Raw genomic sequence first — 27,038 nt, forward strand, 5'->3', positions numbered from 1 at the left:
TCCTGACTTTTCCTTGTATAGCATGGATAATTACTACAGTTCATTTGGGGCTTCACTGATCTCTTCCTCTACAATCTTTGACTGCTGTCCTTAGGCCCAAGTCACCTTTGGGCACAAATCATGCTGGCGAGGGTCAGTAGGAGAGAAGTGCTTCAGATAGGCCAGCTTCATCAGGCATCCTTCAATGCTTGGACTCTTCCCACCTACACCCATTCCAGTCTCCTGGATTCCAGTCTTTGTCACACAGGGCCTAAATCGTGCCCATGGATGCCCATCGCAGGTGAGAGTTTAGGTGCTGCTGTAGTTTGGCTGTGTGTCTAATCTGTTTCTAAACCTGGTCTTCACCAGTGCTTTTTGGCAGAATGTGTTTCCTTAACTGCTTCCAGCCAGCAATATGGGACCAATATTTGTTGCTTTCCTAATGCACCGTAAAAAGTACTCAACCAATTTATTATCTCTGCATCTCCTAACCCATTGACCTGGTATAAAGCAGTAGCACCTAAGTGCCCTAGGCACTTAACTCGAATGGGCACATCCACCAGACCCCAGGGTCTCCCCAGGGATCAGTTAAGTGACTGCTTTATCCCTACAGACCACGGCTTTCCATGCTGGGTGGAGAGATCCTCCTCCTTGTTGACAACCTTGTGCAACCAGTGCACATCTCGTCTGAGAGGTGTTTCTTGTAGCATCCTGGTGCCTCATTCCTTTCTGCTAGATCTTGAGGTGTAACGAAAAGAGGCTTAAGAAGACTCAAGAGATGGAGAGTTACACCTGAGTTAGAAGGGAGTGCAAGAATTACCTTCATTTGGGGTTTTAGAAAGCTGTAGACCAATTGTGTTGTGACAGCCTCAATTACTAAACTCTTGATTCAACAAGTGATTGCTGGACACTCATTATGTGCCAGACATAGATGTATTGCGGCACAGAAGTGTCAAAATAATCAAAATCTCTGCCCTTACAGAACTTTGTGCGGGGGGCGGGGGGGAGCAGCAGACTGTACATACATGTATATATTTGTGTATATATGTATATGTATGCACACATATGTATACGCATACATATACACACATCATATAATCCATTAGAAGGGATAAGGGAAGAAATAGAATAGGGAAGGAAGATAGAGGATATGAGAGGTGTTCTAATTTCAAATCAGGTGATCAGGCCTCACTGAGAAGTTGACATTTAAGCAAAGACTCATAGGAGCTAAAGAATGAGCCATATGCTTACTTGGAGGAAAAGTATTTGGAGCACAAGGAAGAGCAAAGACACAGATATGAGTGAGGAGGAAAGAGCGAGCCTACCAGGGGCTAGAAATGTTCCGCACCCTGATCTGGTAGCAGTTACACTTCTGTATACATTTGTTAAAATTCACCAGGCTGTTTGCTTGAGATTTGTGCACTCTGCTGAGTGTAAGCTATGTACCTCAATAAAGGGGAAGGAAAAAGGAAGCTATCTATGAAGGAGGATAAGGGAGAGAGGGTAAGTCAAAGAGAAAAGTAAATGAAGCAAATGATAATTCAAGCCCAGGGGGGATTGTGACCCACTCAACAGCCAACGGTGTGTGGACCATTATCGCACAGCATGTGAAACACGTGACAGCCGTGTTTGCTTTCTCCTCCATCTAAACAAGAGTACACCCCCACTCCCCTCCACCCAGAGACGCGGCCCTCAGATATTCCTCAGAGGAGAGAGGAAGCCACTAAATGAGGGTGGAGCCCTGACTTAAGGGAAGCCCGTTGTAGGCTGCCAGTGACCCAGGCCTGGGGCCAAGAGCTTCTCACTGTACTTGCCACAGTCCCTCCGTGTTCCTAACATTAATCAGATATACTTTTTTCCCTCATTTCCCAGATCAGTTTTGGTGGAGACCTATTTTATTGATTTCATTACCTTTTCATTGACCTCTGCTCTTGTGTTTTCTTTATTCTCTAGATTTACTCTGTTGGTTCCTTTTCTAGCTTTTTGAGTTGAGGGATTAACTGGTTTCATTTTGATTGATTGATTCATTGATTGATTTACATCCAACTTAGCATATAGTGCAATAATGATTTCAGGAGTAGGTTCCAATGATTCATCCCCTATGTATAACCCCCAGTGCTCATCCCAACAAGTGTCTTCCATAATGTCCCTTACCCATTTAGCCCATCCCGCCACCCACAACCCCTCCAGCAACTCTCAGTTTGTTCTCTGTATTTAAGAGTCCCTTATATTTTGTCCCCTTCCCTGTTGTTACATTCTTTTTGCTTCCCTTCTCCTATGTTCATCTGTCTTGTGTCTTAAATTCCTCATATGAGTGAAGTCCTATGATATTTGTCTTTCTCTGACTAATTTCACTTAGCATAAAGCCCTCTAGTTCCATCCATGTAGTTGTAAATGGCAAGATTTCATTCTTTTTAATTGCTGAGTAATACTCCATTGTGTGTATATATATATATATACACATATATATGTATATGTATATCATATCTTCTTTATCCATTCATCCATCAGTGGACATTTGAGCTCTTTCCATACTTTGGCTATTGTTGGTAGAGCTGCTGTAAACATTGGGGTGCATGTGGCACTCTTTGCTTTTTCAAAGATTAGCTGGCCATGCATTTGTGGGTCCATTTCTGGGTTCTCTATTCTGTTCCATTGATCTGAGTTTCTGTCTTTGTACCGGTACCATACTGTGGTAGACACAGAATCTGAAGCAGACTCTAGGCTCTGAGCTGTCAGCACAGAGCCAGACGTGGGGCTCGAACTCAAGAACCGTGAGATTGTGACCTGAGCCAACGTGGGATGCTTAACCAACTGAGCATCCAGGTGCCCCTCAGGTCAGTCTGGATATTGGGTGGTAATTTCAGGCCCCACACTGGGCTCCGTGGTGGGCATGAAACCTGGAAGGATGGAAGGAAGGAAGGAAGGGAAGGAAGGGAGGGAGGGGAAGAAAGAAAGATCTCCTTCTTCTCTGCCATTGCCCCATTATTCACTCTTACCATCTTTCTAACAGGTCAGAGCAATATTATTAATCCCTTATATCAATACACAAAATAGTCCCAGTCCAATTTTTCTTTGAAAACAAGTGTCTGAACTAGAACTGAATATATCTTTGCTTTTGTATTCCATTTTTGGTGACAAGATACCATTAGAATAAAGATTTTCAAACTTTCTCATGAGGCTTGGGGTAACTGAAGTAAAACTGAGATCACTGGATTAGCAGACCCTTGGAAGATTTTATTGGCATGTGGCATACCCCCCCACACACACCTGTTCACATCTGAGCAAATATTTTAACTCTTTTATTGAAGTATACCCTACATTCAGAAAAGTGCACAAAGCTTAAGGGTAGAGCTTGATGAATGATCACAAAGTGAATTCACCTATGTAACTGTCACCAAAGTCAAGACACAGGCCATTAATAGGACTCCCAAAAGCCCCCATTGTGTTCCCTCCTGGTCACTGTCTCTTTTAGTGTTTATGTTTTATGTCTCTTTTAGTGTCTCTTTAGTGTTTATGTGCATACATTTTCATTGTATAGATCCCCAGGCGTGAAACTATAGTAGATCAATACAGTTTGCCAAAGTAGTAGTACAACGCCGTGTGGCAGTTCCAGTCGCTCCCGTGTTCTCTCCAGTACTAGCTACCGAGAGTGTTTTAAAAGTTAGCTATTTTGGTAGGTATGTGGTAGTTACACATTGTGGGATTCCCCCCTCCCAGCTTTATTGAGATATAATTGACATATAACATTGTTCAAGTGTAAGATATACAGCAGGCCAATTTTGATACACTTACACATTGCAAAATGACTACCACCATAACATGAGCAGATAGCTCCATCACGCTACATAATTACAATTTTTTTGTGGTGAGAGTATTTAAGATCTACTCATTTAGCAACTTTCAAGTATATAATACAGTATTATTAGCTGTCATCACCAGTGCTGTACAGCAGTTTGCTAGAATTTATTCATCTTATAACTGGAAGTCCATGCCCTCTGTCCAGCATCTCCCATTTCCCCTACTCTCCAGCCACTGCTAACCACCACTCTACACTCTTTTTCTGAGTCTGGCTTTTTTAGATTCCACGTGTAAGCAAGATCATATAGTATTTCTTTGTCTAGTTTATTTTGTTGAGCATAGTACCCTCAGGGCCCATCCAGGTTCCTCCAAATGGTAGGATTTCTTTCTCTCTCGTGGCTGAATAATATACCGTTATGTATATATACCACATCTTTAGCCATTCATTTGTTGACAGATGTGGACTGTGTTTTGTGCTTGCATTTCCCTTATTACTAATAAGGTCTAGCAACTTTTTGTGTGTTTGTGGGTTATATGGATGCCTTTTGTGAATCCCTTGCCCATTTTTCTATTCAGTTGTCTTTTAAAAGTTGATTTCTAATTCTCTTTGTATTTTTGCACAAGTGCCCATTGGCAGTTACAGATGTTGCACATACTTTCTGACTCTGTGACTTGACTTTTCATTCTTTGAATGGTGTGTTTGAACAAAATTTTTATGTTTTGTTTGAACAAAATTTTTATGGTTCCTTTGAGGAACTTTTTTCCTTTGAGGCTGATGCAGTTTTATTTTTGTTTGAGAAGTCATTCCCCATCCCAAGGTCACAAAGGTATCCTTTTCTGTTATACTCTATGCACTTTATTGCTTTACCTTTCACATCAACGTCAACAGTGCACCTCGAATTGATTTTTGTTTGTATGTGTGGCTGTAGCCCTGCCTTCATGTCCCCCCCCCCATATATAAACAGTTGGCCTAGTGCCACTCATTACTTTCCAAATCCCTCCCCTTCCATTTCACCTCCCTCCCAACTGTTCTCGCTAGCTACAGCCATATAAATGGAAAGAGAGCAGAGGATGCTGATAAAGCAGATCTCATCAGAAGTGACAGCATTTACTCATTTTCTTTGTCTTAATGTCAAATTCCTTTGGGAGTCTGGCAGGTTCAGAAATGAATGAAGCCCATACTGTACGTGGGGCAGGCCTCACCCCACTGTAATCACTATGGCCATGCCAGAGCCCACCCTGCCAGGTCTTTGGATTCCCTTAAAGAAAGCTGAAGTCTGTATTTTGTGTAAATCTCCTGATTGTTAAATGCTTTGCAAGCCAAATAAAACACATCTGTTGGCCATATTCAGCCCATAGGTCACTGGTTTGCTACTCATATTTAAAAAAAGATCTTTGGGGCGCTTGGGTGGCTCAGTCAGGTAAGCATCTGACTTTGGTGCAGGTCATGATCTCACAGTTTGTGGGTTTGGGCCCTGCATCGGGCTCTGTGCTGACAGCTCAGAACCTGGAGCCTGCTTTGGATTCTGTGTGTGTGTCTCTCTCTGTGCCCCTGCCCCACACACTCTCTCTCTCAAAAATAAAGGAGGATTAGGAGGAACTTGACGGAGGAACAAGGGGGAGAAGAAGGGCGGAAATGGTGGGGGAAAGGGAGAGAGGCAAACCATGAGAGACTCTTGAATGCTGACAAAAACTGAGGACTGATGGATGTGGGGGGAGGGGGGGATGGGCATGGAGGAGGGCACTTTGGGGATGAGCACTGAGTGTTATGTGGAAACTAATTTGACAATAAACTATTTGTAAAAATAAATAAATAAATAAATAAACATTTTTAAAAAAGGATCTTTTCTTGTCATTTGGGTTTTTTTAAGTTTATTTATTATTTTGAGAGAGACAGAGAGCAAGGAAGGGGCAGAGAGAGGGAGCGAGGATCCCAAGCAGCCTCTACCCTGTCAGCACACAGCCTGTGCGGGACTCCCACAAACAAGCTCATGACCTGAGCCAAAATCCAGAGTCAGACGCTTAACCGACTGAGCCACCCAGGCACCCTGTTGTCATTTGTTATTTTAAATGAACTACACTCAATGTGTCTTGGCCTCTTCCATGCCAGACTTTACAACTTCCAAAATCTACATTATGTTTCATTCTAGATTTTGTATGGCAGGAACAGTAGAAACACTAACCATTTCTCACTTATAAAAGCTGTAACTGGGTGTGAGCTTCATAGAAGGAAACATTTCCTACTTCAATTAGCAAGGAAGGAAACGAATAAAGGAAATTTTGGGAGGTGTCTTTACTGTCCCTGAGATCCTCAGTGTTCACTGCCAATTCTATCCTTCTGACTCTTTATTATAAAATTTTTTTAATATATCGAGAAGTTGGAAGAATTGTACAGGGAATAAATGCCCTTATGCCCTCCACCTAGAGTCAATAAGGTTTTTTGGTTTTTTTTTTTTTTGCTATATTTGTTTGCTCTCTCTTTCATGACACTTTGCCACTAAAATGCTCCTATGTGCATATGCCTCTGAGAACAGGGACCTTCTCCTTCGTAACCACAATCCCATTTTCATATCTGAGAAAAAAACATTTCCCTGATGTCACTTAGTATCTAGCACTTAGTCAAATTTCTTTACTCATTCAAAGAATGTCTTATACCTATTTTTAAAAATAGGTTTCTGTTATAGAGATACATGTCTTTTAGTCCAGAACTGTACCTACACAGTCTATTTTTCATGATGTTGACTTTGTATTTATTTGTTTATTTTTTAATGTTTGTATTTATTTATTTTAATTTTTTTAACATTTATTCATTTTTGAGAGACGAAGAGAGACAGATCATGAGCAGGGGAGGGTCAGAAAGAGAGGGACACACAGAATCAGAAGCAGGCTCCAGGCTCTGAGCTGTCAGCACAGAGCCTGACTGTGAGATCATGACCTGAGCCGAAGTCGGACGCTGGACCGACTGAGCCACCCCGGCGCCCCATGTTTTTATTTATTTTTAAGAAGGAAAGAGACAGAGTATGAGCGGTGGAGGGGCAGAGGGAGAGAAGGAGACCCAGAATCTGAAGCAGGTTCCAGGCTCCAAGCTGTCAGCACAGAGCCTGACACGGGAAAGTCGCTCATTGAGCAAAGTCAGATGCTCGACTGACTGAGACACCCAGGTGCCCCTAATTTTTTTAACGTTTATTTATTTTTGAAGGAAAGACAAAGCATGAGCAGGGGAGAGGCAGAGAGAGAGGGAGACAGAATCCAAAGCAGGCTCCAGGCTCTGAGCTGGCAGCACAGATCCTGACAAAGGGTTTGAACTCAAGAGCCATGAGATCATGACAGGAGCCAAAGTTGGATGCTTAACCAACTAAGCCACCCAGGCACCCCTTGTGACGTTGACTTCTTAAAAAGCGTTATTAAATTATAGTTTACTGTAATGGACTGAATGGTGCTTCCCCCAAATTCATTGGTTGAGGTCCTAACCCCTAGTCCTCAGAATGTGGCTGTGTTTGCAGATAGGATCTTCACAGAAGTAATTAGGTTAAAATGAGGTCATTGGGGTGGGCTCTGATCCTGTATGACCAGTACCCTTGTAAGAAGAGGCAGTTGGAACACAGGCAGGTACTGAGGGAAACCCTGTGAAGACAGACAGAGAAGACGGCCATCCACAAGTGGAAGAGAGAGGTCTCAGAAGAACCACGCCCTTCCACACCTTGACCTTGGACTTCAAACCTCCAGAACTTACTTAAGCCATCTGTTCTGTGGGGCTTTGTATGGCTGTAGCAAACTCATACATTTACTTACATAAAACTCACCCATTGTAAGGTACAGTTCAGTTACTTTTAGTAAATTTACGCTTTTGTACAAACTTCACACAGTCAAGTTTTGGAACATTTCTATCACCTCAGAGTGTTCTCTTGTGCCCATTTGCAGTAAATCCCCACTCCCAACTTCAGCCTATCCTTTTACCTTTTCTAGAAATTTCATATACCTGGAATCATACAACATTCTACTGAATGAATATACCATATTTCATTTCTCTGTGTACCACATCATGGACATTTGGCTTCTAGGTACATTTGTATACAAGTCTTTATGTGAGTATATGCTTTTATTTCTCCTGGGTGGTTATCTAGGAGTGGAATTATTCTTATCATATGGCCTTCTATAGGAAACTACCAGACTTTTCCAACATGGCTGCTCCATTTTACCTTCTCTTCCATATATGAGAGGTCTGGTTTCTCCACATCCCCGCCGGCACACAGTCTGCATGACATGAACTTTTTAGAGTCTAGAACTGGTCTCATCTGGATTTGTCTGTTTCCTCATGGTTCATTTAATTTATTCTCCTCATCCCTGTAGTTCCTGTACACCAGAAGTTAAATCAGGTATTAATTTTATTTGCACAGTATGCTTCCCCCTTCTTGAGATCATACCTTGCATCTCAACAGAAGTGGCATACATCCAGCTAACCCTGCTTCGTGATTATCTTTGGAATATGTAGCCATACGAGTATTATGTTTTCCCCACTGTGGTCTAAGTTTCTGACTGCTTGTAGAATAGATACCCAGTGTTCTCCTCTGAATGACGAGAATTTAGCATAAAAATAAAGATCAATAAACCATAACAAAATTACATACTGAAAGGCTGCCCATTATATAACAACACCTGTTATTTTCAGTTTCTTTTCCCAGTCTATTTTCATAACCAGATTCTTCTAATACTTTGTTCTTCATTTTTTGTTGTTGTTGTTTAAGTTTTTACAGCTTATTAATCCCCTCATGAAAAGCCTGCACCGTCCCCGTAGGTGACTACGGTAGGCATTGTCTTGCAAGTCTGTGTTTGGGTTCATCTTCCTTCTGTAATCCGAGGAATCCTAAATTGTGCCAAAGTCATTTGTCTTACCACCACCAAAATGCGTCCTGAATCCAAATACAAAGATGACATCTGATGTGGTCTTGTATGTTTTGGCCAGTTTTTCCCAAATTTCTGTCTTAGTTTCTGTTGCCTTTCTGGGTTGAAGGACATAGATGGCCATTTGTTTCTGCTAAAGTAGTCACTTGGGTGTGAACTTCCTGGCTCGGATAGAAACTATGTTGTTCATAATGGCAGTCAATCATCAGGCAGCCAGGGAGGGAAAGCTTGATATTTCTTATTTATTTCTACAACTTGTAGCTCTCTCCCACAAACCTTGGCAACCTCCAATCATTTTACTGTCTCTGCACGCGTTGTGCCTTTTCTAGAATATCACATAATTGGAATCATACACTTTGTAACCTTTTAAGGTTGGCCTCTTTGAGTTAGCAATAGGTACCTGAGATGCCTCCATCTCTTCCCATGGCTTGACAGCTCATTTCTTTTTATTACCAAATAATATTCCAGCATGTGGATGTGCTGCAGTTTGTTCATCCATCTGCCTATTGAAGGACGTCTTGGTTGCTTCCAGTTTGGGGCCATTATGAATAAAGCTGCTATAAACGTTCATATGCAGGTTTTTGTACGGACACAAGTCTTCAGATTATTTGGGTAAATACTTACAAGTGCAGTTGCAATATCATGCATCAAGACTAAGTCTGGCTTTATGTGAACTGCCAAATTGTCTCCCAAAGTAGCTGTACCATTTTGCATTCCTACCAGCAGTGAATGAGAGTTCCCATTGCTTTGCGTCTTCACCAGTATTTGCCATTGTCAGTTTAAATCCTACCCATTCTAACAGTCATGTGGTAGGGTCATGTATTTTTTTCTTACCCTAAACTAGGTAGCTCATCGTATGCTAGGGTCTCAGCTAATCTCTCCAGGAATCACCTCTCCAGGCTCTGTCATCAATTGGTTTGTGTTCAAGAGAGAAAGACTGATCTTTATGTAAGCCTAAACAAAATATAATTAAAATATAAGTTTGACACCTTTTTTCTCTTTCATTAGTAGAAATGATCCAGCCAGCCTATCACTTAGCAATGATTCCAGTCACTCATCGTAAAAAATATAAAAAAATAGGGGCGCCTGGGTGGCTTAGTCAGTTGAGCGTCCGACTTTCACTTGGGTCATGATCTCGCGGTTCGTGGGTTCGAGCCCCACGTCAGGCTCTGTGCTGACTGCCAGCTCAGAGCCTGGAGCCTATTTCACAGTCTGTATCTCCCTCTCTCTCTGACCCTCCCCTGCTCATGCTGTCTCTCTCTCTCTGTCTCCTAGAAATAAATAAAAATATTAAAAAAAAAAAAAGAAATATAAAAATAGGAAATCATGACAGGTTTTTGAGACTGTTTTCAGTAAACACTGTTCTCACAGATGGCACAGTCAAGTAATTATAAACAGCAGTCTGAGAATGAAACATTCAAGTTACAAGTGACCCCTGTCTTAGCCACAGAGTGGCTTTCTTTGTACAAATCGTGTAGAGTTGGGATAGGATTTCAGCCAGCTGGCTTCTGTGTTACTGTCAGATTAGCATCATCCGCCTTGAGTCACTCTCTACGCTGTATTTGTAAGTTGTAATAGTGAATTAAAGCATTATTTCCAATGTCAAGAAAGGTTAATAAAATTTTTACGAGGAAAGGAGGGTCAGAATTTGAATGTTTTGCAAAGCTGGGAGACTCCTGGTTCCTGGGCTTGATACAGAAAACAGTCGAGAAGTAACCTGCATCATTAGTACCGTTGTGTACAGAACTTTGATCACAGTGTCTTTAACTCTGAGAATCATCTCGAGATCACTATAAATGGGTGGAAAAGATTGCACCCCCTGGCTGAAGTGAATCCCCTGAATCAACGAGCTTGTACCGTGTGAGTTCACGGGGACATGGGCTCCCCCAGCCAGCACTCAGGGAGCTGGTTGCCAAGATCGAGTTTAATTTACGTAAACATAAAATCTGTTCACTGGTTTCAAGTGAGACCACATAAACTAAAACATTGAACCCAACCTCGGCTGGGCTCCTCTTATCCTGTTGTTGGTGAGCTGTGTTCATTTTGAAGAATGTTTGAACCTGCCCACTAAAGCTGTTTGATATAGGCCCTTTTTTATCAGTGAGAGCTTGATGGCCAAGGAAGTAGCCAATTAATTACACAAATACCTCCTTTAGTTCTGTGGAGAATACAGGCAAGCAGGGGAGAGAAGAAAGACAATTATCAGAACTGATGTGAGTGTTTTGTAGAGGTAAATGGGTTGTAATTATGCCGGGCTTCATGCTTTATTACTCTATCTGATGGTGACTCGCTCGAAAGCTATCATTTCATTTGGAAGATGGATCATCCTTATAGTGTGTACAGGGGTGAGCCCTGCTGAAATCCATCACTGTGGGCTCTGCTCCCCAGCACCGTTGCTAAAGCACCCTACCCTCATGGCAGCGTCCCAGGAGAAGGTGTTTCCATGGTAATCTCAATGAAGTCGGTCAGCTGATGTCTGGCACCGCCTGAGCTGGTGTGAGCCAGCCTTCTCCCCTCTCTCCTCCCTCGAGCCTTTAAACTGTATTTATGAGTCGTCTTTAATGGAAAGTATATAACCCCTTGATGTCGACATGGAACGTGCTCAGGTTTGTTCATTTATTTATGTAGGTAATAAATTTACTTCCTAATTAATTCTTAGCAGGTCCCAGAATCTCTATTATTTTGAACATCTCGTGCAAACGTTTGTATTTTTGCCTATTACAACAAAGAGTTGCATAGCAATATTAGACTCTAGAACCTGTGTTCTTAGAAAACAGCGATGTCTCTATCAAAGAGGAATTTTTTTTTAAGATACAGATACTAAGATTTCAGTTTAATTTTTCAACAATCTCTTCTTGGTCTGGCAGCTTTGGCAATGAAATCACCTTTCCACTCTCCTTGTAATTTTTTTTTAAAGCGCTCAGTGATTTTATTATTGGATTCTAGTAAGTCGTGTGGTTTGAAAATACTTCTAAGAAATGTGACATTTAGCCATGTTCTCTAATTCTCTTTTTTTTAATAAGAGAGGAAGAAGCCAGAATTTCAGAGCCACCCAATTGATTATTTTCCTGACATGTGTTTAGAAGTAGATGCCTTTTGTCACAACAGTTAGAGACCACTGCTTATGTTAAACTACTAAGTCAACCGATTTATAATGTCAAAAGTCAGTGCTTTGGGGCACAAGGTAGAGTCCATTTTCATCAGTACTACACTTGGAAATTCAATTACAAATGTAAAAGATGCACTAAATCAGTTAGACCCAATTTATGACTCCTTTAAAAAGCTATCTCATTAAAGAAACACACAGCCTTTAAACCACTAAAGTATGGGAAAATTAGTACAGCACCGCCATATTTATCCAGAGGTCAGATTGCCACGAACAAGATGCTTTTAAAGCAAAGCCCTAAATGGAGGCATATACATAAAAAGATCTCTGCAGTTGCAGAAATAGATGTCACCAAGCAGAAGCAGTAATAGGCTTCCTTTTACATAAGTGTCTGATCGGAGCTCTCGTGCAGCAAACACTTTTGAGCACCTACTGCACGCTGTGCGTCTGACAGGTACTAGCAACGCAACAGTGCATCACACAGTCTGCCCGCAAAGCCTCGTGGACCCAGGAGAGAGGCAAGGAAGTGACCTAGCCCATCCGCGCGGGCCTGCAGCAGCCTTAATGTTCAGATGGCCTTGGTACCTCTCTCTCAGGAGGACACCACCCCTCAGAAAAGGAGGTGACCCACCCAAGGCCATGACTCTCCCATGCTAATCTGTTACCCGACACCCTTGGGGACTTCACAGTCCTGATGGTGAACTGCTCCCGCTACCTCCTTTTTGCGACAAATAACACAGCTAAAATCCTATTTTAAGAAGAGGAAACAAATAACAGAACTAACATTTCTCATGCACCCAATGCCAGGTATTTATTAGGTCATTTAAATATGTTATATCTCCATCTTTGTGCAAGAAGCTAAATATCATTTTATAAATGAAGAAACCAATTCTGTTGCACAGGGTTTTAATACAGATTTTTTTTTAGACACCCAAGCCGAAGTGAACATATGATCTGGCTTCTAGAATGTTCTCTCGCTTTATCTCTCATTTTCCTTGTTTATTTATGTCTTTCTCATAATAATAATTGCTTTCTAAAATATCTCATCTTAACCGTTTAAGGATAAGTGACTTGTAAGCCCTGGAGACCCTGCAGGAAATGACATGATCAAGGCCAGGGCCCCTGTATTGACTGTGTTCTGCATGTCAGAGGCTCTCAAGGTGCAGTCCATGGGGATACAGGAAAAGAAAAAGAAAACCTTGGGGCGCCTGGGTGGCTTAGTCGGTTAAGCGTCCGACTTTCGCTTAGGTCATGATCTCACAGTTCGTGGGTTCGAGCCCCACGTCGGGATCTGTGCTGACTGCCAGCTCGAAGCCTGGAGCCTGTTTCAGAGTCTGTGACTCCCTCTCTCTCTGACCCTCCCCTGCTCACGCTGTCTCTCTCTCTCTCCTAGAAATAAATAAAACATTTAAAAAAAAAAAAAAAGAAAAAGAAAACCTTTTATTTGTCAGAAAGAAAAAATAAACACAAACCAGCACCTGTGAAGGGAGCTGCCCAACATTATACTTCATATTGGCACAACTGCTTCTCTCTTAATTGCAATCCTGCCTTTTCCAAGAAGGAAGAAATAGGAAAGGGGACTACAGTCTCAGGCAACCCAGGGGGAAAATGGCGTGTTTTCATTGCTAACCTGATACTTAGGAGTATTTGAATTTGTTTTTATTTAGTATCCACTTTTAAAGCCAAACTGAAAACATCAGTGCCCTTTTGACTCAGGGGTTCTCAATCTTGGCTGCATGTTGGAATAGCCGGGGGAGTTTTGTAAAAATCCTGATACCCAGGCCACACACAGCAGACCAATGAAACGGACTCTGTGTGGGCAGATGTAGGCATTGGCATGTTTTTTAGCTCCTCAGGTAAGTGCAGTATGTAGTCAGGTCCCAGAACCACTGATCTAATTATTCTGTTCCCTAAATATATTCATTTTTGTTGTTCTGGCTATTTCTCAGAAACCTCTGTCAAAAGTTGTACCTAGGGGCACCTGGGTGGCTCAGTTGGTTAGGTGTCCAACTTCGGCTTGGGTCATGATCTCACGGTTTGTGGGTTCGAGCCCCGCATCAGGCTCTATGCTGACAGCCCAGAGTCTGGAGCCTGCTTTGGATTCTGTGTCTCCCTCTCTCTCTGCTCATCCCTCCCTTCTCTCTCTCTCTCTCGTAAATAAATAAAACATTTTTTAAAAAAAGTTGTACGTACCCCAAAATTCACTTCTGCCATTACATTTTTGTGTGTGTGCACACACAACAGAGAGACAGGGAGAGAAGGAGTAAAGAGAGAGAAAATGTGTATGTGTATGCTTTTTCTAGAAAGCTGTGAGGTCTTAACATCTGCATCAAAAATCAAATCTTCTTTAAGGTACTGACTATGGTCTTATGTGTGAGGACTGTCTTATTAGAAAAGTCTCCTTGGGACACCTGGGTGGCTCAGTCAGTTAAGCGTCCAACTTCAAAAGGAAGAGTCTCCTTAAACAAGCAAGGGTAGTATAACAATAAAATTGCCTCAGATGTGATGGCTCTCATCCCTTATGATGGACATCTGCATACACTGTCTCACTTGACCCTCCCCACATCACTGGGAGGCACCCTATCCTAGTCCTGAACTCAAAGGTATTAAATGAACTTGTCTCTCTGTTACTGGTTGAGTGCAGAGCAAACTTCCTTTACAGTGAATTATTATAATGAAGTACCAGGCCACTCCAGGGAGAATCTGACTTTTTAATATAACAGGCATAAATATTTCATCTTACTAGAATTATATCTAAATAAAAACATCCATACAATGTGCCAGGGGTGAGAGCAAATCTAGTGGGGCAAGCGAAGCTGACAAGTTCAGCATCATCTCTGTTGACTTTGCTAAATTACTGCTCTGGCTTCTGTGGATGGAGCGTCATTTGCTCCTCAGGAAGCCCCCTCCGATGACTGCTCCGGCATCCCTGCTCCATTGTGCCTTACCCTTTTACCAAGCTTGTTGAGTTGTGAGCATATCTGACTTTGCATTTAAGGAGTATTGCGCTACAAATGGTGAAGGATAAAAGAGAAATCACATCCCAGTGGGGTCTGGCCAACACGCGTGGTAGGATGCATGGAAGAGAATGGGGGTTTGTTGAATTCGTGCCCCATTTTAACAAAACACCCACCTCAGCAGAGTGTTGGAGTCTCATATAAGATGCATGTAAATAAGCCTGAAAAAAACGCGTGTGAAGTCCTTAGTGTAGTTCTTGTCACATAGCAAAACACTCAAGAATTACAAGCAGCTCTTCGCCCCCTTGCAAACTGGCAGTCTCGTGCCTGTAGAAACCAGAGGAGTAAGATAACGTCACACTCGTGTCCACACTGTTTATTCTTTCCTCCTGCTTTTCATTCTGCCTGGAGTGTTCTTCTCCCAGATACCTGCATCAGGGTCCCTGCCCCAGATAACCTCAAAGGGATCTTCTAGAATGATACCCCCAACTCCATCCTGGGCCTCGCTATGCCTTTATACTGCTACTTTATTCTTCTTCATAGACTGGGTCACCACCTTTCACATGACACAGTTGTTTGTAGTCCGTTTCCCCAAGACACCCCATTAGAACAGAGACGCCATGAGAGAAGGGTCAGGGACTCTCATTACTATCATACAGTAGGTGCTCAGTAAATGGGTGTCAGTGAATAAGTTGAAGGATTCAAGACTGGAGACAGGGAAAGCAATTATGAAGCTGCAATATTCCTGTTAAGAAATGAAGGGTGCTGGATTCAAGAGCTGTTTAAGTGGTAGAAACGACAGGCCGTAGTCTTGAGGAGAGAAAAGGGTCTTTTTTCCTAGGTTTCTCTCCAGGACAACTTGGGCAGATGGCGGTGCTGATTACTCACCAAGGTGAGAAGTGCAGAGGGAAGCAGGGCTGTGGCAGGAGAGGGTGGAAATGAAAGTAAGTCCAGTCCTAAATGAATCTCATTTCAGGTGGTGAGGAACATAAAATCGGCCCAGTGACATTGGACTGTCTGGAGAACAATCCAGAATGGAGACATAGATTTGGAAGCAATTAATGTGTGGTAGCTGAAGCCAGAGAGTAGATGAAAACATCTAGAGAAGGTGAAGTGAGGGGGAAACTACTTGCAAGGCAACCAGGTAGAACCAGGAAGAAAATGCTTTGCAGGCTGTGATTAAGGGCATGGGTTTGATAGACGAACACATGGGAACCATCAGAACCTCCTGAGCCAAGAGAACCCTTTGACTTAATCTCTGCCTTTGACTCTCATTGTCTTCCACACATCCGGTACCTTTTGATTATCTGCTATCTACTTTGGTTCTATGGCACCGTGCTACGTACTAGGGAAAATAAAGATGAGAAAGACTCAACACCTCCTAAGTGTTTAGTAGGTGAAGCAAACATACAGAAATCATCATGGTACAAATTATTAAATGCTAAAACAAAGATAAGCATGAATTGCTGTGCACATGTTGTGGAGGGGTAGAAATGGCTTCTCAAAAAAGGAAGAGTTTCCCGGGTTCATATGTATATACAATCACTTCTGCTTTTTTCTGCACTGGGCACTTGTAGCTTTTGTCAATTTTTTAAAAATTTTTTAAATCTATTTTTGAGAGAGAGAAAGACAGAGTGCTAGCAGAGGAGGGACAGAAAGAGAAGGAAACACAGAATCCAAAGCAGGCTCCAGGCTCTGAGCTGTCAGCACAGATCCCAAGGTGGGGCTCATATTCATGAACTGCGAGATCATGACCTGAGCTGAAGTCGGACACTTAACAGACTTAGCCACCCAGGCGTCCCTAAATTTTTTTTAAGGGACATAATGTGACTTACATTTTTTTAAGTTTTTTTTTTTTAATAGCCACTAGGAGCTTTTATCAAAATTCTTTTTTTCTTTTTAAAGAGTGACATAATCTGACTTACATTATTTTTTATTTTTCTTTTTTTAAAGTAATGTCTACACCCAACATGGGGCTCAAACTCATGACCTCGGGATCAAGAGTCACATGCCCTTCTGACTGAGCCAGCCAGGTGCCCGAGCTTTTTTCAAATTCTTTTTTTTTTTAAGTTTATTATTTTGAGAGACAGACACAGAGAGGGAGGGAAGGGGAGGGGGAGAGATGAAAGAGGAAGAGAGAGAGAATCCCATGCAGGGTTCACATCACAAGCTCTTAACCGACTCTTGATTTCTTGACTGAAATCTTGTCCTACTTTTTTCAAATTCTTTTTTTGTTTTAATGTTTATTTTTGAGAGAGAGAGAGAATGTGGGGGAGGGGCAGAAAGAGACAGAGGATCTGAAGCGGGCTCTGTGCTGACAGCAGAGAGCCCAGTGAGGGACTCCAGCCAACCACGAGATCATGGCCCAAGCCGCTTAAGCCAATGAGCCACCAAAGCACCCCCTGCCCTTTCCAAATTCTTAATGGGGTGTGTGAACTACCGCCTTTGGCAGCACAGAGCGACAGATTTTCAGTGGCTGCAGGAGGCTTCTTTTTTAGGATGCAAATTCTGACAGCATTAAAATATACGGACTGAAATACGGAGAAGCTGGTGAAATACAGACCATTTCAGAGACTCTTGGAGTAATCTCATTGGATGCAGTGGCACCAGAAATGGAAGAGATAAGCCATAGGACGTTTCTGAGATATCTTAAAGTTAACATTTTAAAAAAATATTTTCTCTGTGCCAGGCACTAGTTTCATTTTCTATCTGTGTTAATTTAGATAATTTTTTCATCCTATCCTGCCCTTTCTTTTGGGCTTGGGACATGGTATAACTGGTGGTGCTTAATTGAAGCTAAGGGCCTGTTAAGGGAGGTTGGTTAAGGCAAGGTGATGAGTTTCCTTTGGGCCAGGTCCAGTAGATGGGCCCTCTGGGACACCCCTGCTTGCGCTTTCCCCAGACACACAGAAATACCCATCTGGAGCGCCAGAGAAAGGTCTAAGCTTGACATTCACATTTGAGACTTAGCAATATTTTAACAAGACAGAAACTTGCAGCCTCTTTTCCCCAAACAAGGCTCGTGTTGTCCACTCATGTGATGTGTGCCTCCTGATCCCCCCACTGCATTATAAACTCCCTACGGAGAAAACCACATTTTCTCATTTGTTTGCATGTATAATCTGGAATAGAGTGTTCAGACTTCCAGTTCTGGACCAGATACAATAGATGTATTTCACCTTGTCCCTCTCACTAAATACAACTAAAATCCCTGGACATTATATTATAAAACAAACATACAGAGACTCTGAAAGATAGACTAGCTAGGACTAGCTAGGGACTTTAGGACTTAGCGAGAAGCTGTGTGCAGCAAGTTCTCTGAGTTTTCCTTTTGCCTCCTATACACCCTAGGATTGGGTGCTGGAGAAGCCCCAAGCCAGAAATGCTAATAGGCATGAACAAGAAAAGCTTATTGTCTCTTGAAAAAGGACCAGGAAATGGACAGCCTAGCAAAACAGAAACCTTTTTAATAATCAACACTTCTCCAGAAAACCCCACCCACACCCACACCTCCCATCAGTAAAGGCCTAAGAGGAAGCCTACACCTTTGCCCTTGGCTGGCAGTAAAGAGGCATCCCTCCCTCCCCACCAGGGTGGTATCAAGGAGTCCAAAGGGGAGCCCGTACTTCCACCCCCACCCAGGGGAAGGTACATATCTACTTCCCTTTCCAAAGTATCGTGGGGGGGAGGGGAGGCTGAGTGAGGATCCTAGGTTTCCATCCCCTCCTATGGGTTGTGAGGTACCTCTTATCCTCCCCACCAAGGTGGTATGGCTGGGGCGGGGGGGTTCCCTAGCTGGCTCTGTCAGATGAACATCTGAGCATCCTACTCACGAGTCTGGCTCAGGTCAGGATCTCATGGTTCATGAGTTCAAGCCCCGCATCAGGCTCTGCACTGACAGCGCAAAACCTGCTTGGGATTCTCCCTCTCCCTCTCTCTCTGCCCCTCCCCCCTCCCCCATTTGTGCTCTCTCTCTCTCTCTCACTCTCTCTCTCTCCTTCCCCCTCTCTCTCCCTCAAAAATAAATAAATAAACATTTGAAAAAAAAAAAAAAAGGTGGTGTCAGTAGAGACCAAACTGGGGGCCCTGGACTCCCATCCCTATGGAGCACTAAAGCACTGGTGCCTTCTTCCCCTACTGGTCCATTTTTAGCAGAAGCCTGCTAAAATAGAAGGTTTAAATGAGATCCCTCATCTGATAGCACAGTACCCAAGATGACCAAGATACAACTGGAAAATCACTCATCATCCCTAAAAGAAAAAGGTACTAGTGTATATGGATTCAACTTGTTGACAAACACAGGATAAGTAAGCCTAAAATTTTGAGTGAATAATATTTTTGCATTGACAGGATCATTAATTTGTCAGGTTAAAAAAAATTCAATTAAAATACGAATAAGGAAAGTAACTTAATTAAGTTGGTATTTTAAGAGAGAGGAAAAAAAGATGAATTTAAAATGGATAATATAAAATGTGATTCAATTAGTAAAACAATTAGCTTATTAAAATAATAATTTGTGTGGGCCCCAGTTACTTAATAGTTGTACCTAAGTCAATGGCAGTGTGTGGTTGGAATCGCTTGGGGAGCTTTAAAAACCACAGTTGTGCAAAGCTGTCCCCGACCACATAAACCAAAGTATCCTCAGTGATTCTACTACGCAGCCAAGGTTGATAGCCACTGGCCTTGTAGCCATAGGAGATAAATAGAACGTAAGTGGATTATTACCTTCTGAATTTTATCAGAATTCATTTCGACCTTCTGAATAATCAGAATACACATGACTGGTTGCACACTAAACTTTGCTGGCTCTTTCTCAGGGAGTGCCCTCTTGGGCCATTGTCTTATTTCGTGCACCCTTGTGATACATCTGATGATCTGCTCCCAAGCCCACAATAAACCTGAAGCAGTAATTAGAAGGCAGCCTCTTACAAGCAGGCATATTGACAGTTGCAATATATGAGAAATGAAGTATGAGAAGACTCAGAAGAAACTGAGTTTGATTCCACTATGTAGCTTGGTATTAAGATCTGTTGAAGTGATTTCTGGAGCTGTTTCTTGAGAGCAGTCTTTTTGGACTTAAAATTCAAGTTCTCACGAAACTACTGAATTCCAACTTGCAACACAAATCCGGAAACTCAAACCGTCAGATACTCTTTCGAGAAGAGAGACCTCCAACAGGCCTGAGATTTTTAGCAAATCGAAAACAATTAGCCACTTGGCCCAAACCCAAGAATTGGTAGGCTCTAACCACTTTTCTAGTAAGGAATTTGACAAATTTAATCTAAGTATGAAATAGCCAAATTTGCATGCCACAAACAAGGTATTCTCAACAAAAGGAGGGGCACCTGGGTGGCTCAGTTGGTTGAGTGCCTGGCTCTTGATTTCAGCTCAGGTCTTGATCTCGAGGTTTCCTGAGTTTGAGGCCCATGTCAGGCTCTGTGCTGTCGCCTGGGATTCTCTCTCCCTCTCTCTCTTTCTGCCCCTCCCCTGGTCACATTGTCTCTGTCTCTTGAAAAATAAATAAATAAAAACTTAAAAAATGTTTTTAATTAATAGAGGAAGCTATGACAGGCCCAGCTTCCTGTATGACAGTTTCTAACGGAATTTGTATTTAATTCTATTAAGCATGAAGTTGATTCACGATAAGAACATTATCTAAGTTGTGCATTTTCTTCTTGATGTTGCCCTAAATCCCTGTCAAGATGTGAAATATTTGGAAGAAGTTGGAATTCACTACTGCCATGTTAATTCAGTTAGATGAATTGGTATTAGAAACTTACTGAAGAGTTTTACTGAATTGCCTTCATCAAGCTGTTTAAATCAAGGGTTGAAAGCCCCTGTCAATCAATGATACAAATTTAGCCAGTGGATTACAGTTATTTTCATTGATCAATAGTACCAGGCTCATAACTAAGTGCTTATGTATAAAGTTGATTATATTGGCTTTAAGCAGTTTTTTTTTTTTTTAACGTTTATTTATTTTTGAGAGAATGAGAGAGCTCAAGCAGGGGAGGGACAGAGAGAGAGGGAGCAGGCTTCAGGCTCTGAGCTGTCAGCACAGAGCCCAACTCGGGGTTCAAACTCATGGACCACAAGATCATCACCTGAGCCAAAGTTGGATGCCAAAATAACTGAGCCACTCAGGCGCCCCAAGCCAGTTTTTGTTACTGCTCATGACCCATATTTTGTATGATAGGTTTTATTTCACCATTAGAATGTCACGCAGTTTACATATGTTGGTATGGTTTTTGGAGTTTGTGATCCGGAGGCACACTGTATGAACTCCAGTAGCCCTGCAGATGCATCTGTTTTAAAGCACATTTACTAATTGATGTTAACCCATAGCAACTCTGAATCCTTAAGAAAGTAAAAGAGTTAATTTTATTACATTTAATGAAACTGGAAAACATTTCTAAAATATGGTATTTCCTTAAATGTTCTTCCAACATGGTAAAATTTTCAAAAGCTGTTGAAAGTGATATTTGTTTGTAAAGGACTGCACTCTTAGGTTTCCCAAATGATGCATTCTTTCCATTATACATTTACAAAATGAAGATTTCTCAATTTTCTTGTCACTATTACTGCGTAAAAATCCATCCCAAAGTTAAAACCACAACGATTTTATTATGACCATGGGTTCTGTAGGGCAGGAATTGAGAAACAGCAAAGCAGATGTTCATCGCTGCTCTACAGTGTTTGAGGCCTCCGGTGGGAAGACTAGAAGGCTGGGGGGGAACCAAGGACTGGGGGTGGAATTACTGAAGGCTCATTCCCTCACCTGACTGCTACCTGGGCCAAGAGGACATGAAGGCTGGGGTCGCTCACTGGAGATCCTTATAAGGCTTTTTGTTGATGCATGGCTTCCTCACAACATGGTGGCCTCAGAGTGGTCAGACTTCCTAACAGGTGTCTCAGGGCTCAGAGCACGAGTGTGCCAGTGACTAAGGCAAAAGCCACACCCCTTGTGTATCTAACCTTCCAAGTCACCAGCATCACTTCGGTTGCATTTTAGTGGTTAAAAGCAAGTCTGTGGTCAAGGAGAAAGGACAGAGACCTCATCTTTCAGTGGAAAGAACGTCGGAGAATTTGTAAATTGATTTTCAATCCTCCACAGTCTACCCCTTGGTCAAAATTTTTTTCACTGCTCTGACTTTCCGAATGTATTCACCTCTTTCAAGATACCCCCAATTCTCCCCATATGGCACAAGTGCAGGGTTGATGTCCAGACTCCAGTCATCTGAGTCAGATGCAGTTCCTCAGCTAGAGTTCTTCCAATCTGAAGACTTATGAACTTAAGGTCTTTAAAAAGACAAGTCACTGGGGCGCCTGGGTGGCTTAGTCGGTTAAGCGACCAGCTTTCGCTTAGGTCATGATCTCGCGGTTTGTGGGTTCGAGCCCCGCATCGGGCTCTGTGCTGACTGCCAGCTAAGAGCCTGGAGCCTGTTTCAGTCTGTGACTCCCTCTCTCTCTGATCCTCTCCTGCTCACGCTGTCTCTTTCTCTCTCCTAGAAATAAATAAAACATTTAAAAAACTGTTTAAAAAAATAAAATAAAATAAAAAGACAAGTCAGGGGCGCCTAAGTGGCTCAGTCAGTTGAGCATCCAACTTCGGCTCAAGTCATGATCTCACAGTTTGTGAGTTTGAGCCCCACTTCAGGCTCTGTGCTGAGAGCTCAGAGCCTGGAGCCTGCTTCAGATTCTGTGTCTCCCTCTCTCTCTCTCTGCCCCTCCCCTGTTTGCGCTCTGTCTCTCAAAAATAAATAACTGTATAAAAAATAATTTACTTTAAAAAAAATAAAATGAAAAGACAAGTTAGGGGCCCCACATACCCAACACAATGGCGATGCAGGAGTGGGATCCCCAGTAGACCCCATGTATTCCAGGAGATGGGGAATGGAGGATACAGTGTTGGCATCTGTGAGTTAGCCTTCTTAGTTTGCTTCCTGCCACCATGGGCTGGGAGTCCAAAAGCCTTGTCACATTTTGTAACATGCCTCTTAGTCCACCCTGATACAGTTCCTCTGAAATATTCACGGACATACTGTGCATCAGTTTATAATCCACTGCGTTAGACAGAAGCCACACCCGCAGATCTCTGCAAGATGAACTCTCCAGTACCTTGGGCTCCTGGGAGCTACTGTGAGACATGGCCCACAAGAGTCTTTAAGGCCCCTACTGTTTAATAGAGAAAATGTGTAAGACATGGCCTGAAGATGTTTAAAGAGCCTTTAGTATGTCTGGAAGTTTCTATGCAGCATTGCCTTAGATCTTTCTGAGGTTTTGACAGAGGATTTTACAATCCCACTCTGGATTTGATCATTGCCCTGAAATCATTTCTTAATTTGAGACTCATTTGCCATCTGGAGAAGCTGGGAATAAGAAGCAGTTGTATTTTGAAATCCAGCAAGTGCCGGCTTCTTTATATTTCTTCTAAATTTTGTATGAAAGCTCAACAGTTCTTTATTAAGATCAACTCTCGCCTCTCACATTTTTTCATAGACAGCAAGAAGCCAGATGGCACTTTCAATATTCTATCTAGAAATCCTTATCTAAATCATCGAATTTGTCTCGTATATTTTCCAGTCTCGACCTTCCCACAGGCAACAGCATTGTCAGATTTTCTGCCGCATCATAGCAAGGGTCTCCCATCCCCAAGCTTGAAATGTCATTTTCCTTGCTTTCCTTGTGGCCCTCACTAGCCACCTCCTTAAAAGCCCATCGTGATTCCACTGGCAGGCTTACCCCCACTTCCCGAAGCCAGCGCCAGCTATACAGAGCTGTGTGATAGCACCTCACTCCTCCTTCCACATTTTAGTTCCAGTTACTATTACTATATAACAACCCCCCGAGACTTCATGGAGTGAAACCACCACCATTTTATTATGTTCGTGGATTCCCTGAGTTAGGAATCTAGAAAAGGCACAGTGGGACCCGTTTGTCCTAGCTCCACAATATCTAGCTTCAGCTGGGAACACTCAGAGGCTGGGGATGACTCAACAACTGAGGGATGGAACCATGGGAACCCTCCAACGCTCACTTGTGTGGCACTGGGGCTGGGGAAAGTGAGCCAGCTCTGCTGCCCAGAGCATCAACACCCACCCTCTCTGAGCAGCTTGGGCTCCCCATGCACAGCAACCCCGGGACAGCCAGCCCCCTTACATAGGGGCTCAGGGGACAAGCACTTAATTATCTCAAGTGATGGTTGTTTGTAAGTGGGTGAACTCTCCGTTTTCCTAAACTTTGTCCCATTGGGACAACCTTGCACAGTTAGGGTCTCTGATTCATAGCTAGTTGGGCCACAGAGGGAGAGGAAGAGGAGAAAGAAGAAGGCAAAGGGAGAGAAGAAGGGAGATTGAGAGAGACAGATGAACAGAGAACCAAGAGACAAAATGAGAAATGAAGTCACCAGGTGTCCTGCAGAAAGTCAGAATGTCTGTCTTCCAAGTTTCTGAATGGAGAATAGAATGAACAGAATATTCCCTCCATCATTAAGCAGCCAAATCAGTTTGTTAATTGAGAGCAAAAGAGCATAAATATTATAATTCCACACTCAAACCAAAGAAAGAGAGAAGAGTAAATCCCCAAGGCCGAGTGTGTATATCAAAGTACAAGCAGATACCTGAAGAAATTAAGTGACCACTATGATTTTATGAAAGCTCTTTGTGTGTTAGGTACACCTTTGGTCAGAGAGGGGGGAAAAACAAGATAATGGAGTCCCTTAGAAGCATATGTAGATTCATGTCCTTCCCTTGATGTTCTTTGTGTGTGGTACTGACCCGCTCACCGGTGTCCTGGGCATGCTGACCTCCTTGCTGCCAACCCAGTGGCAGGCTCGGCACAGATGCAGAATGCACCGAACCCGGGGTGGGCTGAGCCCGACAGCCTGCTCACCCTCCTGTTCCCACCTGGGGGCTCTGGAACAGGGTAGTCCTGGGCCCTGGTGACCTAGCTATGCCTTTTCCTGCTGTGTTTCATGGCAGCTTTGTGGGGTGTTATTCCCACAGGTTTCCTCTCCTCTCCTTGACCAACTCATAGAACAGAACCTTAAAACTGGGGGTAAAAAGTAGTAGACACAAGACTTTGTTTATTAAATCATATTTAGAGGCAGAAAAAAGTGCATGTAGAGAGCATCAGCCACACAAGGGACAGAGTCCTCTCATTCAAGAAGACAGAGTCTGAGAAAAAGGCCCCAGAGAGGAAACCAGACATGAAACACCATAAAAAAAAAAAAAGCATATGTTCTCCTCCCTAGTTAGTCCTTGATGGTTTTCAAGGGCTCAATCATCATCTTAAAAGACTAATTCTCTTTAAAGTAACAAGAGCTAAAGAGCTCATGCTCTATTACATTATTAGAGTCTTTTGTCATGAAATGTCAGAGCCTCTGCTTGTGATTCACGTATCTTCGGAAATCTTTAGCTTCTTGAAATTATTGCTTGGGATTCTGGAATTTACAGTGAGCATCTTGGGCCCCCCAATTTCACTGACAAAGCACGGGCAGCACACACACAGAAAGGCCAGAGACATAAAGATGCAAACAGGGAACTAAAGAGGTATACGGAGCGGAAAACACAGCAAAATGACACGCAGTTAACAGTGCACTTTGGGGGACTGACCTTGTGTGCTGTTATATCTCAAAGAACAGTTTTGCAACTGTAGACTTCCACTTGGCATTGGTTCCTGTCCTACAAGGTGAGACTGAACCTATTCCAACAACTGTGGGTTCATAACCTCAACATAAATTTTTGTTATTGAAAACTGGAAGTCAGAGGTCAAGGACGGTCCGTCTGTTAAGAGAAATCTAATGAATGGGGCGCCTGGGTGGCTTAGTCGGTTAAGCGTCCGACTTTCGCTTAGGTCATGATCTCGTGGTTCGTGGGTTCGAGCCCCGCGTCGGGCTCTGTGCTGACTGCCAGCTCAGAGCCTGGAGCCTGTTTCAGTCTGTGACTCCCTCTCTCTGACCCTCCCCTGTTCACGCTGTCTCTCTCTCTCTCCTAGAAATAAATAAAACATAAAAAAAAAAAAAAATTAAAAAAAAAAAAAGAGAAATCTAATGAAGTTAAATTCTATCACAAGAAATCTTGCTATGAGAAGGCAACCAAAAACAATTATAATTCCAAACCACCAATTTTAAATAATCTTGAATGACTTTGCATTATATTATTATAAGAATTTAAGTGGCTCTAAGATCACCATAGTAGCATTTGGCTGGTTTATTGTTTTCAAAGAATAACTCTGTTCTTTTTTTTTTAATTTTCTAAATTATTTTATTTATTTCTGAGAGAGAGAGAGAGAGAGAGCAGGGGAGGGTCAGAGAGAGAAGGAGACATGAAATCTGAAGCAGGCTCCAGGCTCTGAGCTAGCTGTCAGCACAGAGCCCGACGCGGGGCTCAAACCCACAAACCGTGAGATCATGACCTGAGCCAAAGTCAGAGGCCTAACCAACTGAGCCACCCAGGCACCCCTAACTCTTTCTTTATAACATTCTCATAGTCCTAGTTGTACAACCCATGAAAACAGCAAACGGAGAAAATTCAGTATTTTGTAGTTTTGTTCTTACTATAGTGGACCCTTGGATTTCTAGGTCTAAAGTAATGAGCTCATCTTTTTATCTCTCAAGAGCTAAATAAGCCAATTTGACTTACAAATATAGAACTGACTTAAAAAGAACAGTCAGAGGGAACTCTCTAGCATGATGGAAATGTTCTGTATCTTGAGTGTCAAAAATCATCCACCAGTACACTTAAAAGTCTGTGCATTTTATTTTATGTTAATTATACTTCAATTTTAAAAATCTTATTTGACTGATGGGTCAAGTTGTATGGAGTATTTTGGTGGGAGTAGAGTTATATGCTTTAACTTCCACTTAACTCTTGTTTTACCTATTTGTAAAAATAATAAGGGGTACAAGATATCTATTAACATACTTAGTCTCTCTCACATAAAAATTGTATTGGGGCACCTGGGTGACCCAGCTGGTTAAGCGTCCAACTTCAGCTCAGATCATGATCTCACAGCTTGTGAGTTCATGCCCTGTGTTAGGCTCTGTGCCGACAGCTCAGAGCCTGGAGCCTGCTTCAGATTATCTCCATCTCTCTCTGCCCCTCCCCTTCTCACACTCTGTTTCTTCTCTCTCTCAAAAATAAACATTAAAATTTTTTTAAAAATAAAAATTGTATTCAAAAATCGAAGCAAAAATTCTCTATGTTCAGTCATGATGCTTGTTTTTAGTCCCAAAACATTATTATACAGTGGAGGAAGTCTGTTCTGTCCTTTATCTACTCCACAGTGGGTGG

The 27,038-nt window shown here is 42.5% G+C and overlaps 1 protein-coding gene and 1 long non-coding RNA gene across 4 annotated transcripts in view; one reads left to right on the forward strand and one right to left on the reverse strand.

The window, feature by feature from the left end:
• Nucleotides 1–27,038, forward strand: part of MYO1D (myosin ID) — a 351,929-nt gene that overhangs the window by 218,115 nt on the left and 106,776 nt on the right. The gene's annotated exons all lie outside the window — the stretch shown is intronic.
• Nucleotides 1–27,038, reverse strand: part of LOC120245070 — an 85,575-nt gene that overhangs the window by 41,989 nt on the left and 16,548 nt on the right. For 2 of the 3 annotated variants that reach the window (XR_005531700.1, XR_005531704.1), the window contains exon 5: nt 14,486–15,072. This is a non-coding gene — a long non-coding RNA (uncharacterized LOC120245070). Of the gene's footprint in view, nt 1–7,979; nt 8,134–14,485; nt 15,073–27,038 lie in introns of those variants that run through there. The other variant, XR_005531703.1, reaches the window with a different exon arrangement.

The sequence above is a fragment of the Hyaena hyaena genome, unplaced genomic scaffold (assembly GCF_003009895.1).
Source record: "Hyaena hyaena isolate Hyena2069 unplaced genomic scaffold, ASM300989v1 scaffold_10, whole genome shotgun sequence".
In the NCBI taxonomy this organism is placed as follows: domain Eukaryota; kingdom Metazoa; phylum Chordata; class Mammalia; order Carnivora; family Hyaenidae; genus Hyaena; species Hyaena hyaena.